Raw genomic sequence first — 14633 nt, 5'->3', positions numbered from 1 at the left:
CAGAGCCAGGCTTCTAACAAATAAAGTCAAACTGCTGTGTATCACTTTATAAATACATATATTGAAGGGGGAAGGGCAATGCAGGGATAATGACTTAAGAGGTACAAACTATTCTGTATAAAACAAGCTACCAGGACATACTATACAATACAGGGAATATAGCCAATATTTTATAATAACTATAAGTGGAGTATAACATTTAAAAATTGTGGATCACTACATTGTACATCTGTGACTTATACAATATGTACGTCAACTATACTTCAAAAAATGTACTAAAACATTATTATACAGCAAAAAAAGAAAGAAGCTAAAGAGAAACAAACAGTTGTAATATCTGATCCTAGACTGTACCTTGTACTAGGGGGAAAAATGCATGAATGGTAATATTAGGTCAACTGATAAAATTGGAATATAGATAGTAATGAGAGAAAAGTATTGTACCAATGTTTTATTTACTGAAATTGATAACTATACTGAGATCATGTAAGGGAAGGTTCCTACTCTTAAGAAATATAAACTGAACCATTCAAGGCAAAATAAAAGTAAATACACATATTGAAAACAAGGCTCCTATAATCCTAAAAAATGTTTGGAAACCGAACACTGTACGTTTACAATCTTCTCAGTATTTAGAAAGAGAGTAGAAGTGTTCTTGGGGAGATACATTATTGTCCCAAAAGTTTTATTGGAGGGAAGGTAGGGAGAGAGAGGGAGGGAGGGATGGGGAGGGTCAGACAGAAGCAGAGAATTTCCCAGAAAGTCCAGGAGAACTCAACCTTGTCTGTCCTTGAGAATCTGCTGGGAAGCTTTTAAAAAGTGCTGATGCCTGAGGGTTCCCTCTGTGGTGCAGCAGGTTAAGGACTGGCATTGTCTTTGTGGCAATGTAGTTTTGATTTCTGGCCTGGTGTGGTGGGTTGAGGATCAGGCATTGCCATAGCTGTGGCGTAGGTTGCAGTTGTGGCTTGGATTCAAGCCCTGGCCCCAGGACCTTCCATACGCAGTGGGTGTCCCCCGCCCCCAAAAAAAGTGCTGATGTTTGGACTGCATCCCCTCACTAGTGATTTATGTGAGCTCAAGGTGTAGCCCTCGTGCTTGTTTGTTTTCAAAATGCTCAACAGTGATTCTAATGCATGACCAGGGTTGTATATACTACTAAGTTAGCTATTTTAGAATCCTGGCCAAGTAGGTGAAAGAAAAAAACTCAAAGGCAAAGACAGTCCTCCACCAGGCAGTAGCTGAAGCTGGGAAATGCTTTCTATGCTACGCATACAACCTCAGCTCTGACAGAGGCCCAGGCTGTGCCATTCACTTTGTGTGTTCAGTGCCAATTAAAACCCAGCACACACACCATCAGTATGGTGCTAATGGGCACCATTTCTGGGGCAGACGGAGAGCTGTGGGCAAAGAGCCCACTGCCTGGGTTTAAAAAACTTTCTGGCTGGACCACATTTCCAATTCTTAGAAATCTCAAATCTCTTTCTGAAATGCATCATAAAATAATTAAAGCAGATGGGAGCTGGCATCTCTCTGGGTCTCCTAAGACACATTGTCAGGGGATGGATGAGGAAATGAATCTGTTGACTTGGGAGCTGGAGATAACTTCCATTGTTTTCATCATATGTGGGTTTTATTTTCCAAATTAGTTTATGGCCTCTTTATGAGCGTGGAAGGTAAGTCTACATGTGTCTTTTTCCTCCTGACTTCAAATTTCAAGTGTACCCCCCCCTTCTCCACTGTAATATATGCAACATCTGAAAAGTCCTGCAAATACAGTTTAGAAGGAAAACAATCCTAATAAGCCACACCTAAACACACCCAGAATACAGAGAAACAGGCCACCCATGTACCATCACATCAGTTTTTCCACAGGCTCCATGCAAAGCCAAGCTTGGAGACATATCCAGGAGAATCTTCCCTCTTGGGTTTCTTTTGTTCTTGTCTCTCCCCTAGTTCACCTTGGTCCTTTGTTTTTCCTCCTCCTTCAGACTTCTCCTCCCCCAACCAGTGTCCTGGATCTGGCTTAGAAGGATGCTGATACAGCCCCGGGTTCTCTTGCAGAAGTTAACAGAGGGGTATCTCCCTAAAACATGCACTTCTTTGTCTTATTAATAGACACACGCTCTCTGAGAGTATAACTCAAATGTTTGTCTTTAATAAAAATCTTGGCTTCTTCATTCTATTCTAACAAAAACAAATTTACTCATTCCCCATTAAAATTTTCCCTCTTTTAAAAAGACTAAAAAAAGAAAGAAAAGGAAGGAAAATAAGGGAGGAGGAAAAACTCCAATTCTGTTTTTTGACAATTAAGCAAATTTGGGGGTGTCTTAAATGGAATACTTTCTATCAGAATTAACAACTGGTGACATGCCAACCTGAGGAGAAACATATATAACCTGAAGAACTAGGAAACAAAAGGAGGATCCAAGATAGTGCCTAAGCCACACAGGATGCTGAGGATGCAGCACAAGAATGTGGTTGGAATAGCCTGCTGGGAGTGCCTGGTAGGAGAAGGATGCATGTCTAGGAACAAATTGCATCTTTATTTCATTTCTCACACATCCTCTTTGTATAGCAGGACTTGAAGCTTGGCTGTTTTTGACGATTTTCTGCATCAGGAGCGTGACAATGTACCACTGTATAAAGTAGTGTCTATAGAGATGCTCAGCTCATTATGTCTCTGGTTTTGCTGGCTTAAACCCCAGCAAAGTAATATGGCTTATATTTTACATATACTATATTTATACACCTTTTGTATTTGTAAAAATAGGTTTTTTTTTTTTAAGCCTAAAGTAGAAAAAGAAATGGGTACACAGGCCTTAAAAGAAATCAAGCTTCAGACTGTGCCTCTTTTGTAAGAAGAAAGGGAAAGCCTGGGATTCTCTAAAGAAGCCCATAGAACATCCATAGGTACACCAGAATAAATCTAGACATTACTGGTTTCCATAAGAACTGGACCTATGGAAACATATCAGAAGAAAAAGTGGATCAGTCAAGACGACTATGGTGGACATATTTTGTTCATTCTACCCAGCAAATAGTTGCTCTTCTTCTAATAATGGCATCAGATTTTCTTCTGACAGGCAACCTCTTCCTTACTCTCAGTTTTTGTGGATTGGATGGTTTTGACTCTGCCCTCAGCATTAAAGTTTGGCATATGGCTCAGCCATAGCCAATCAGAGTGTCTTATCTCCCTGGCTCTGGTGATGGACCCAGGGTTAAGCATGTGACCCAAGAAGAGTCAAGTCTAAGACTTTTGTTCAAACTGTTGCAAAGGGAAGCAGACATGGAGCAATGAATCTATAAATCTGGATTTTCTGGAAACCACATTGCTGCCATTAGGGAAGACCCCTATCCAAGAATCAAGCTGAGCTGAGGGACAGAGGGAGACCTGGATCCAATGAGCATCTGTGCCCCAGAATCCATTTGTGCCTGAAAAGCTGAATGTACTCTTGGGCTTTTTCAGATACATTATTCAAAAATATTTTTTTTCCTAAGCCATGTTTTCATTCTTTTTTTCCCTTTCTTTTTTTGTCCAGTAAAACCATAAATAGGAATTTGCACCGTGGCTCAGTGGGTTAAAAGCCTGACATGGGGTCTGTGAGGATGTGGGTTTGATCCCTGGTCTTGCTTAGCATGTTAAGGCTATGGCATTGCTGCAAGCTGCAGCACAGGTAATAGATACGGCTCGGATTTTACGTTGCTGCAGCATAGGCCTGCAGCTGTAGCTCCAATTTGACCCCCTAGCCCAGGAACTTCCATATGCTGCAAGTATGGCATAAAAAGAAAAAATAAAATAAATGTTTTAACTAAAAAGAAAGCAGTTAATAAGAGTCTGCCTGTATATGTGCTGTAGAAATAATTCTGATGAACAGTTTTGCCTAATTCAGTAGAGTTTTAATTCTGTGAGTATGAAACTGAATTTGTTTAGCCTACAGTGTAGAGAACCAGGCCAGAAGATGAAGTGATGTCTGCTGAACTTGGTAATTCTGTCTGGAGGTGGACAGCTCTGATGGCACAGGATCCAGAAACTGAAATAGAGCATCCCTGCCTACATAGATCTGGATGTGTATGTGCCCAGCAGCAGAATATTGTGAAAGAGTTTTGATCTTGACATAGGTTACAAAAAAGATGAATATAAAAATTGAGGCTTATTTCATGAGCAAAGGCCAGATGAGTTCAAGAGCTGCAGACATAAAAGAGAAGCAGAGGAAATATCAAAAAGAAAAACTAGGGAGCTGAAATAAGTTCATAGTTCCAGGTATCACTGCAATATGAATGAAACAAGGACAATGGCATGTGAAAGTCCAGGCACGATTGTGTTGGTCATGGTAGTATTCTTGCAAAAGTTCTCTGCAGTACTTTGTGCATAGGCTTGGCCTGTGACAAAATTTTGGTTGTATCTCATGGTAACTGAAATGTCCTTATTTGGTCCACATGGTATTTCTGTGAATCAGTGACTACCAGGGCCAAATATATTTTGGGGAAAGACCAGAAGGCCTAACACTCTAGCTAAGCCAAAAAAATCTTTAGTTGAAATTTCCATTTGGGGCAGAATTAGCCTAGGAACAAATCATCCAGTGGAATCTAGCAGCTTGTCCAATCCACTGACTCCATTTTCTTCAAAATAATGTTTCTCAGTAGAATCTAGCAGCTTGTCCAATCCACTGAATGCTTTCCTTCAAAATGATGTTTCCCACAACATGGTGGTCAAGAAGGCTTTGAGTAGCAAGAGGAGAAAAGTGCAAGGAGGGAGCCCTCACTGCCTGTGGCAGAATTCTGCTTACAACCATCTTCTCTTGTCCTTTGCAAACACAGACTTGTGATTTCTGGAGAAAACAACTGACTACATACAGTCCATCCAACGCTGGCATCTACTATCAATTAATGGGCTCAGCCACTGCCAGGTATGATGAATGCATACCCTGCCCCCCCACAACAGTGTGAAAAGGAAGCTGGGAAATGTCTTTTGGTTCCTTAAGTGGTATGTCACCTTTTAAGGTTCACTCAGGTCCTCTAACCTGTCTCTGGAATCTTCAGCTACATGTTCTGTCTGCCTCCCCTCCAGCCATATCAAGCTGGGGGCTCATCTGACCCTGGGTGAGTACAACCCAGCACTGTTTCCCCTCAGACCTGCACTGTGTGCTCTCCCTCCTCCTGTCCTGAGCATCCTTGCAGACTGTGTAATGTAAGGGGCCATGACCCCCACTTGGTGCCCATGCATGCACAACCCAGAAGTGCAGGCTGCTTGAGGTCAAAGGGTAAACAGTTTACCAGTGAGGAGATAAGAGCTGAGGGATAAATTCACTTCTCTCCCATCCTCTGTATAAACTGTCCTGAGAGTTAGTTCATTTGACCTCTGAAGATGGTCTTGAGAGATCAAGCAGTCTCTTGGTGTTTGAGACCATGTGGCAGTCAGCTCAATAATGCACTTCTGCATGAGCTTTCCCTCCTTCTCGTTTCTCCTCATTCCTGTCTCCCTGGGGTTGCATTTCGTTCTTTCTCCCTTCCTCTCTCTCTTTCTCTCTTTCTTTCTCTCTCTCTTTCTTTCTTTCTTTCTCTTCTTTCTTTTCTTCCTTTTCTTTCTTTCTTTCACCATACCTGCAGCACATGGAAGTTTCCAGGGTAGGAGTCAAATCAGAGCTACAACTGCTTGCCTACACTACAGCCACAGCAACACAGGATCCAAGTTGCATCTGTGACCTAAACTGCAGCTTATGGCAACACCGGATCCTTAAACTACTGAGCGAGGCCAGGGATCAAACCCAATTCCTCATGTATACTAGTTGGGTTTATTGCCGCTGAGTCCAGTTGCATTTCTTAATAACGAAACTTATGAGCTTTGCCTGAGACCCTGATTCCTGAGGAACCCAAGCTAAGATAATCAATGTGGGTGTGGCCCTTGAATGTAGACCCTTAAGATGGAATTACTCACCAGTTTGATCACAAGAGAATCCTCATTGCTACTGGTAAGTGGGGAGTGAAAACCCTTGGTATCTAGTTTCATCACAATTACTAACAGTCTCACTGGTAGTTAATTAGGATGTAGTAAAGGTAGAAGGTGAAACATTGGGCTAAATGGGGACTGTGTGTCCTGAAGTTTTGAGGTGATGATAAATACAGGTGCTGAGGAGCCAGTCAGCCTCTGTTGAAAACATTGGAAGCTTTGCAAAAAGAAAACTATGATCTCGGAGCCACCAACTCCCAACTTAAGACACACTGTGAGAGTTCCTGTGGTGGCTCAATGGTAACAAACCCGACTAATATCCATGAGGACGCAGGTTTGATCCCTGACCTTTTTCACTGGGTTAAGGATCCAGTGTTGCTGTGAGCTGTGGTATAGGTCACAGATGCTGGTCGGATCTGGAATTGCTGTGTCTGTGTTGCAGGCCAGCAGTTACAGCTCTGATTCGACCCCTAGCCTTGGAACTTCTATGTGCCACAGGTGCAGCCCTAAAAGGCAAAAAAAAAAAAAAAATCTCAAAACACACAAAAACCAAAAACCAAACAAACAAAAAACCACTGTGAAATCCAGAGAGTTTCCTTTGCAGAACTGAAGGGAATTCCTAACTTCTTTGTGCCCAAAGGCCTTCCTTCAGGGCTGAAAATCAGCTACAGAATTTGATAGTTAAAAGCCACTTTGGAAACTGGAACTTCCCCATCTCTCCACTCCAAACAAAACAGTAAAGCAGTAACAGTAGAAGAGCAGAGGGTATTGGGTGTGCAACCTTTACAGGTCTGGTATCTCGTAGCTGGGGCCCTGACAGGGAGACAGTAGTAACCTGAGACCTGGGACTGATACAGCAGAGTGGACAAGGCAGAGAAGCCTGAAAACCCCTCCCAGCTGCCCTCAATCCTTCAGGCCAGCAGAAACAGAATTCTCAGCTCCCCTTTGCCTGAAGACCACACAATGACTTCTCTTGAAACCTGGACTTTGCAAGATGATTTTTTTTTTTTGGTCATTTTTTAGGGCTGCACTTGGGGCATATGGAGCTTCCCAGGCTAGGGGTTGAATAGGAGCTGTAGCCACCAGCCTATGCCACAGCCACATCAATGCCATATTTGAGCCATGTCTGCAACCTATACCACACCTCATGGCATTGCCGGATCCTTAACTCACTGAGCAAGGCCAGGGATGGAACCTGCATCCTCATGGATAGTAGTCAGATTCATTTCTTCTGAGCCACAATGGGAACTCCCCTGCAAGATAATTTTATTCCCCTCAGAATATGCTTCACTATTGCCCACTGCCAGTGGGCTTTCATTACTGTGAGGCTGCTCACTCCAGCTCAACCTGAGCAGTTAGTATGATTCCTATTACAGGAGGAGATAAGGTACAGAATTAAAACACTGCAGGAGCTGGTTAATATCTCCTGCTAAGAACTAGGGAAATGGGTATGGGAGTGGATTTTAAGGACATTGGACTAGGAGGGACAGAAGATGTCAGGACTGGGTACGATTCATTGACAGGCATGCTTCCCCACTCCTAAGAGTCTGTTGGGATGTCACTTTGAAGCTTGGTCATCAGGATGGCCTTCAGTTAATGAGACGGAGATTCTAGAACTTCTGCAGCATACTATTGAGGAAGGGGTTCAAAGGCCCAGAGAGGTAGAAATGCTAGATGGATTTACTATGGAAAAACTAAGAATGTCCCATCCTACTGTTCTCAGGCAAAGTATAGGAAACTCTCCTTCCATAAAGTTTCCTGGGAACAAAACAGCGAGAGAGCAGAGGCATTTTTGAGATGCTTAGGTCTTCAGTACATCAAAGACAGGGATAAGTGAAGCTGCCATTAAACTGTGCTCCAAATGGTCACAGTTTGGCTGGAGTTTCAGAATGTCAGAAGAAAGAAAGCAGTAATTCACCATCATAGGCAAGAATCATACAATTACTGTGTTGGATGGCAGGACTCGAGTGACATTCAGGGTACTCTGACCCACAGGGACCAGTTGTTGAGTGTTAGCAGAGTGAAATGGATGCACAGTCACTAGAACAGTACTCAGTTCCCAGAACAAGAACAAAAAAAACTTGCTAGCTGGTGAACAGGCTGTCTACTGTCACATGGAAAGATTAGGTCCCTCTCGCAACTTCCAGATCTGGTCTAGGGATCCAGAGACCACTAGCCCATGACTGAAGTGGAAACCCAGTCCCTGGAGGGAGGACCCTGCAAGGCAACCATGGGAACATATGGTAAACATTCCCCAATTCTTCTCCGGAGGGAAATGGGTTTCTGTGACAAAGCAACTATGTTGGAGGAAAGATTGTCTGAGGAATGTTAGGTAAGAACTGATATTGATAGGAGTTCCCATCATGTCTCAGCAGTAACAAACCCAACTAGCATCCATGAGGATGTGGGTTTGATCCCTGGCCTCACTCGGTGGTTAAGGATCTGGCATTGCCATGAGCTGTGGTGTAGGTTGCAGATGCAGTTTAGATCCCAAGTTGCTGCGGCTGTGGTGTAGGCTGGCAGCTGAGGTCCAATTTGACTCCTAGCCTGGGAACTTCCATATGCCATTGGGTGTGGCCCTAAAAGACAAAAAAAAAAAAAAAAAAAAAAAAAAAAGAAGAAAGAGAGAGAGAGAGAACTGATATTGATTTTAGACTGTAGTTAGTACAAGCTCATGGAGGTAGCAAAGGAAATGTCTGACCACATCTACGGTACAGGGTATCCAATGAGTTCAAACCCACCCTGTGGTTATTGCCCCCGCCTCTGAATGTACATATGCGGTAGATGTATTCAGCCTCAGGTAGAAGTCTCACACTGGCCAGTGAAGAAAGGGCTGTTATGGTAGCAAAGTACCAGGAGAGGACCCATCTCTGGAACTGAAACTCCCCCACCCCCAGGTAGGCAAAACTTATCTTTTTTTTTTTTTCTTTTTCTTTTTCTTTTTAGGGCCGCACCCCTGGCATATGGATGTTCCCAGGCTAGGGGTTGAACAGCAACGCCAGATCTGAGCCATGTCTGCAAACTACACCACACCTCACGACAACACCGGATACTTAACTCACTGAGCAAGGCCAGGGATGGAACCTGCATCCTCATGGATGCTAGTCAGATTCATTTCCGCTGAGCCATGATGGGAACTCCCAATACTGCTATCCTTAATTTATAAATAAGAAACTTGTGTTTGAGAGAGAATGACTTGGATTAGGTTTTATAGTTAGTAATTGACAGAACCAAGAATTAAACACAGTTGGATCCAGCTCCAGAGTCTGATTCATCCAGCTTTTAATTACTGTCTACTCACCTATGTTTTTATGCCCTGTAATTGTAATCAATGTAATAAGGTAAAGTTTCAACTCAAACTTCTTGAGACTCTTTGGTGACTCCTCTTAATTGATCCTATGTCTATATTTTTCTTGATAGGAGAATCCATTAAACATTGTATTTAAAGGCCTTGGATTGAACCCCCAAACCAATTATTTGCTGTAATGTCAGTAGTCCCCTTCGCATAAAGACGTTTTACAGCTAAGAATGATGATTCTTCAAGACTAAGCCTTACTCTCAGGAGATGCTTTTCAGAATCTTCATTAATAAGGGCCCAGAAATTTTAAATCAAGTAAGAAAAGAGAATGAATCATTTTGTAGGTGGTGGCTACTATAATCAGGATGTATTAATCTTGTCCACGAGAGAGAACCCCATGAGTGGTTATTTAGAAAGAATATAAAGATACAACTTTATGCTTACGACATACTTAAACTAAAATGATTTTTTTTTCCTTTAAGGGCTGAACCTACCACACATGGAAATTCTGAAACTAGGTGTCAAATCAGAGCTATAGCTGCTGTCACAGCAAGAGCAAAGCATGTCTGCAACCTACACCATGGATCACAGCAACGTGAGATCTTAACCTGCTGGGTGAGCCCAGGGATCAAACCCAAATCTTCATGGATACTAGTCAAGTTCGTTCCCACTGAGCCACAGTGAATTATAGAATTAAACATACAGTTGGGAAAATGTTAAATGGAAAAAGTCAAATATGAAAGAAGCAGAAGGAAGTTAATACCAGACTCAGGGTGAGGAAGATTTTCACAAATAAAGGAAAAGAAAGAAACTGTAAATGAAAATATCGGTAGCTTTACATACATAAAAGAATTTTAGGAGTTCCCATCGTGGATCAGCGGAATGAATGAGACTAGTATCTGTGAGAATGCCAGTTTGGTCCCTGGCCTCCCTCAGTGGGCTAAGGATCTGGCATTGCCTTGATCTGTGGTGTAGGTTGTAGACATAGCTTGAATCTGGCATTGCTGTGGCTGTGGTGCAGGTCAGTGGCTACAGCTCTGATTCAACCCCTAGCCTGGCAACATCCATATGCCACGGGTGTAGTCCTAAAAAGACAAAAATAAATAATTTCGTGGTAAAAATCATGACAAAGAATATTACAAGGTGACATGAAAATTCTGAAGCAAATACAACAGAGTCTCAATATCTCTAATAAGAAATAATTCTTATAAGTCAATGAGTTTGTTTTCTTCTTAACAAAAATGTATTGAGCAATTACTACTAGCTATGTTAAATGCTGGGGACATAGCAAGTAAAGAGAACAGCCACTCTTCTGGAATTTGAGGATGGAGATGGCCGATCAATAAAATAAGTAAAAGCATGGAATATAGCAGATGATGTTAAGTCCTATAGAGTACTACAGAGAAAAATGAAGTGAGAGTGGCATATGAGCTTCCAGGAAGGAAGCAATTATAATTTTTAACTGATAGACATTCTCCCTCTCAGATGATGCGGAAACTGAGACCAAGCCACAGGGACATCTGCGTTTCAGGCAGAGGGGATGGCAGTGAGTGGGGAGCAAGCCTGGCATGTTGGAGAGGAAGCAAGGAGTCCAGCCAGTGAGGCTGGAGTGGAGAGACCGGGGAGCGAGGGTCGGAATGGCATCAGAGGGGTGAGGGGAGACAGGATGAAGCTTGATCACATCTCGTAGAGTGCTACCTACTGTGAGAACTCTAGCTTCTACTACTCAGATGGCATTGGCAGGAAGCCACTGGTGGGTTTCAGGTAGAAGAATATAATCTAATTATGTGTTATCAAGATCATTTTGATTATTGTTTAAAAACAGGAAATGAGTTAGGAGGCTATTTCAAGACTGGAGTAAAAGCAGGTTTTTTTTTTGTTTTCCTTGTTTTGCTGTTCTTTGTTTTTGTTGTGCAGGGGTGGGCGGGAGTGGTGGTGGTGAAGAACAGCAGCTTGCCTTTGTGTTCAATGTAAGATGCCCAATATATGTCCAAGGTAAGCTGTCCACAGCCAGGTGGACCTCCAAAGTCTGGAGTTCCTGGCAGAGGTCTGAGCTGGAGCTCAAACTGTGGGAGTTGTCAACATAAAGGCAGTGTTGACCACCAGGAAAACCAATGACATCAGTAAGACAGTGAATGTAGACTGAAAAAGGAAGACATCTAAGAACTAACCTGGAGTCACTTCAACACTGAAGATCTGAGTCACGAGAAAGAATCAGCAAAGGAGACAAGGGACCAATAACAAAGGGGGAAAACCAGGCTTAGGCTCCCCAAGTGAAGAGTCAAAGGTCTCAAGCATTGTTGACAAGTAAGTCAGGTGAGACCTGATAATACTGGTGATCTTATTTATTTAGCGTGCTAGGTGCTCCTTGGTCTCTCAGCACACTTCCCCGAAATACACCCAAACTTATTTTTGCACCCCCTCCCTCCTCTCAGCCAGCATTCCCACTTCTCTGCCTCTTCTAACGGAAATCCTGCAAGCTTTCACCACCTGCTCCCTGGATCAATGCAACAAAAGGCCCACGTGCAAGTAGTCTGATGCAGAAACCTCCCCATAAAGGGAAAGGGATTAGAAGGAGAGTGAAGGCTGTGAATTTTGGTAACTATATATTAAAGTTTTTTGTGTGTTTGTTGACTAAAAATAAAACCATTCAAATGCACCATCTATCAAAGAAATACAGATTAAAAATAAACTAGCCACCATTTTTTTTGCAAATCAAATTGGCATTTAACAAAACATATCCCGTATGGGCAAGACTCAGCAGACATTCTCATATACCACTGGTGGAAGTGTTAATTGGTAAAACTTTTCTACAGGGCAATTTGGCAACATATACGAATAATTTTTTTCACATTCCTTCTTCACACCTTTTGGTCCAGTGATTCTGCTTCTAGCAATTTATTGTAAGGAAACAATCAGAACGCACAACAAGATTTCTATAATAGGATGTTCATTTTAGTGCTATCTCCTATAGAATTAGGGTGTAGAAGTCTGTAAATTTCTTTATTTTTGTGGAATACAGGAACAATACCTTAGTGGTGTTTCTTATAGAATTCATAGGATTAAAATAATAATTAAAATGGTTTAATATCCAACACTGGGGCTTGAATTAATAAATTATCAGATAGCTGCAAAAGAAACATTCTGTAGCAAAAGAATATCTAAAAGATGTGAGAACATATCAATGAGGTATTATCAAAGTTTTTTAAAAAAAGGCGATATAATGGTATTCACAGCATGATTTTAATTTTATAATAAAAAAAAGACTAAAGTCTTCATGGTATTTATTACCATATATGCTTGAGATTACAGGAGTTTTATTTGGATACTTATTTGGAAATATTTATTGAGGGCCTACCATGTGGCAGGATATGTAGTGAAAAGTGACAGAATTCTAGCTCTTGCAGGGTATACACTCTATAAGGAGGAATACAGACAATAAACAATAATAAAAAGGAATTCTGTATCTTTTAGGAGGTGATAAGTGTTGGAGGAAAAACACAAAGCAGAGGAAGTGGGACTGGGACTGGGATGGCTGCCATTGTAAATAGGGTGGTCGGGGAGGGTCCTAGTGAGAAGGTGACATTTATCAAAGAGCTTATGGAGGTGAAGGAATTAGCCATGCGAATATGGAGGGAAAAGCATTCCAGAGGAAGCGCAGCCAGTGCAAGGCCCAAAGGTGGGAGCATGTCCACCATGTCTGAGGTGGGGTAAGGATGCCTGAGTGGCTGCAGCAGAGTGAACATCACAGTAGGAGATGAGGAGCCAGATTGGGTAGGACCTACTGGAAGGCTTAGGGGATGTTGGGAATAGACAGCTCCTGCAGTAACTGGGATGAGAGATGACTGTGTTGAGATCAAGGGGAAAGCACAAACAGAGGAGAATGGTCGCATTCTGATATACAGCGGATCCTTGAACAAAAGAGGGGAGGTCGTTGGTGCACCCACTCTTCACACAATCAAAAATTGTCATTAACTTTACAGTCAGCCCTCTGTATCCATGGTTCCACATTCACGGACACTCGTATGTAGAACCATAGGATGTATTTATTGAAAAAAAAACCACATGTAAGTAGAACTGTAGAGTTCAAACCTGTATTGATCAAGGGTCAAATGTATTTTGAAAGTAAAACAATATAATTTCTTGATGGTTTGGATTTGGCAGACAAAGAGAAAACGCCTTCAAGATTTAGAACCTGAGTGATTAGGAGGATAAAAATGTCAGCAACTGAGGGTAAAGACTGCAAATAGTGCAGGTGTGGGGTGGGAGTAGGGAAGATCAGGCGTTGAGTTTTGGACATGGTGCATCTCTCCAAGAGGAGACTCCAGGAGGCAGCAGGCTATGGAAAAGGATGGTGTCCATAGGACAAGTCTGAGCTGGAGACATACACTTGGAAACCATCAGCTACAGACAGCATTTGAACTGTGGGAATGGGTGTGCTCATCAAGGGGGTTCTGAGGACAGAGAAGAGGTCCACGGATTGCATCTTGGGGCACTCCAACATTAAGAGGTTAAGGAGACAAGTAACAAATGGAGGAGGACTGGTTGAGACAGTGATCAGTGAGGCAGGAGAAAAATCAAAACAATATGGGGCAAATAAGTGTTTTAAATGCTGCTCAAGTGCTGACAGTTAAATAAGCTGAGAAGTGAGAAAGTTGATCATTGGATTTAGCGATGTGGAGGTCGGGGAACTGGTGATAAGAATGGTTTTGGTAGAATGTCTTAAGAGAAATCAAAGCGGAAGAGGTGGAGACTGCTGAATTTCACTGAAAAGGGACTTACAGAGACGGGTGGTGGCTGACCAGGGAAGAAAGGTATAGAAAAGGTTATTGTTTTTTCCAGTGGAATGAAGAGCAGCATGTTTTATGTTCACTGGGGAGCCTAACCAGTCCACTATGATCATTATTATTCTCCAGGTGGTACGATGGCAGCGGATGGTACAGTTGGGAGGTCATGCCAACCTGGACAACCAACCTCCTCCACAAGTCTGGCATATCCTGTCAACTGAAATTCCCGTCTCTCTAATCTTTCCATTCAAAATAGAAACATTTAGGGTCAGCATGGCCTTACAGGACCTCATTGTCCACTGCCCATCCCCACTCCCTACCATACTCATACATACACACTCAGAGGATATTCACCCTGCCCCCCCCGCGCCCCCCCCCCGCCACCCCGCCAATGGAAAGTCTATGGGTTAGAGTTTCAACATTACAGGTTGAGTAGAAGCTGTGAAATACTATGAATCTGTGGTGGGAAAACCTATTTTCCAAGAGAAAGCTGGGGAGAGAGGAAAATCATATCCCTTTAACCCCACTCTTCACAGGACTTTGTAACATAAAGCATCTCCTATTTGCTGCCCCTGCACCAAAAGATGGCATTCCAAGAGAA

General features: G+C 42.5%; 1 protein-coding gene across 7 annotated transcripts in view; it reads right to left on the bottom strand.

Annotated features, from left to right (window-relative positions):
• The window catches only part of LOC106509183 (histone-arginine methyltransferase CARM1-like), a 292946-nt gene that overhangs the window by 24734 nt on the left and 253579 nt on the right, over positions 1-14633 (bottom strand). The gene's annotated exons all lie outside the window — the stretch shown is intronic.

This window comes from Sus scrofa, chromosome 1 (genome assembly GCF_054392235.1).
Source record: "Sus scrofa isolate SSC_HxYL_T2T_F1_AM1 chromosome 1, Sscrofa_HxYL_maternal_Yorkshire_Landrace_v2.0, whole genome shotgun sequence".
Taxonomy (NCBI): domain Eukaryota; kingdom Metazoa; phylum Chordata; class Mammalia; order Artiodactyla; family Suidae; genus Sus; species Sus scrofa.
This window is presented reverse-complemented; position numbering and strand designations above follow the sequence as displayed.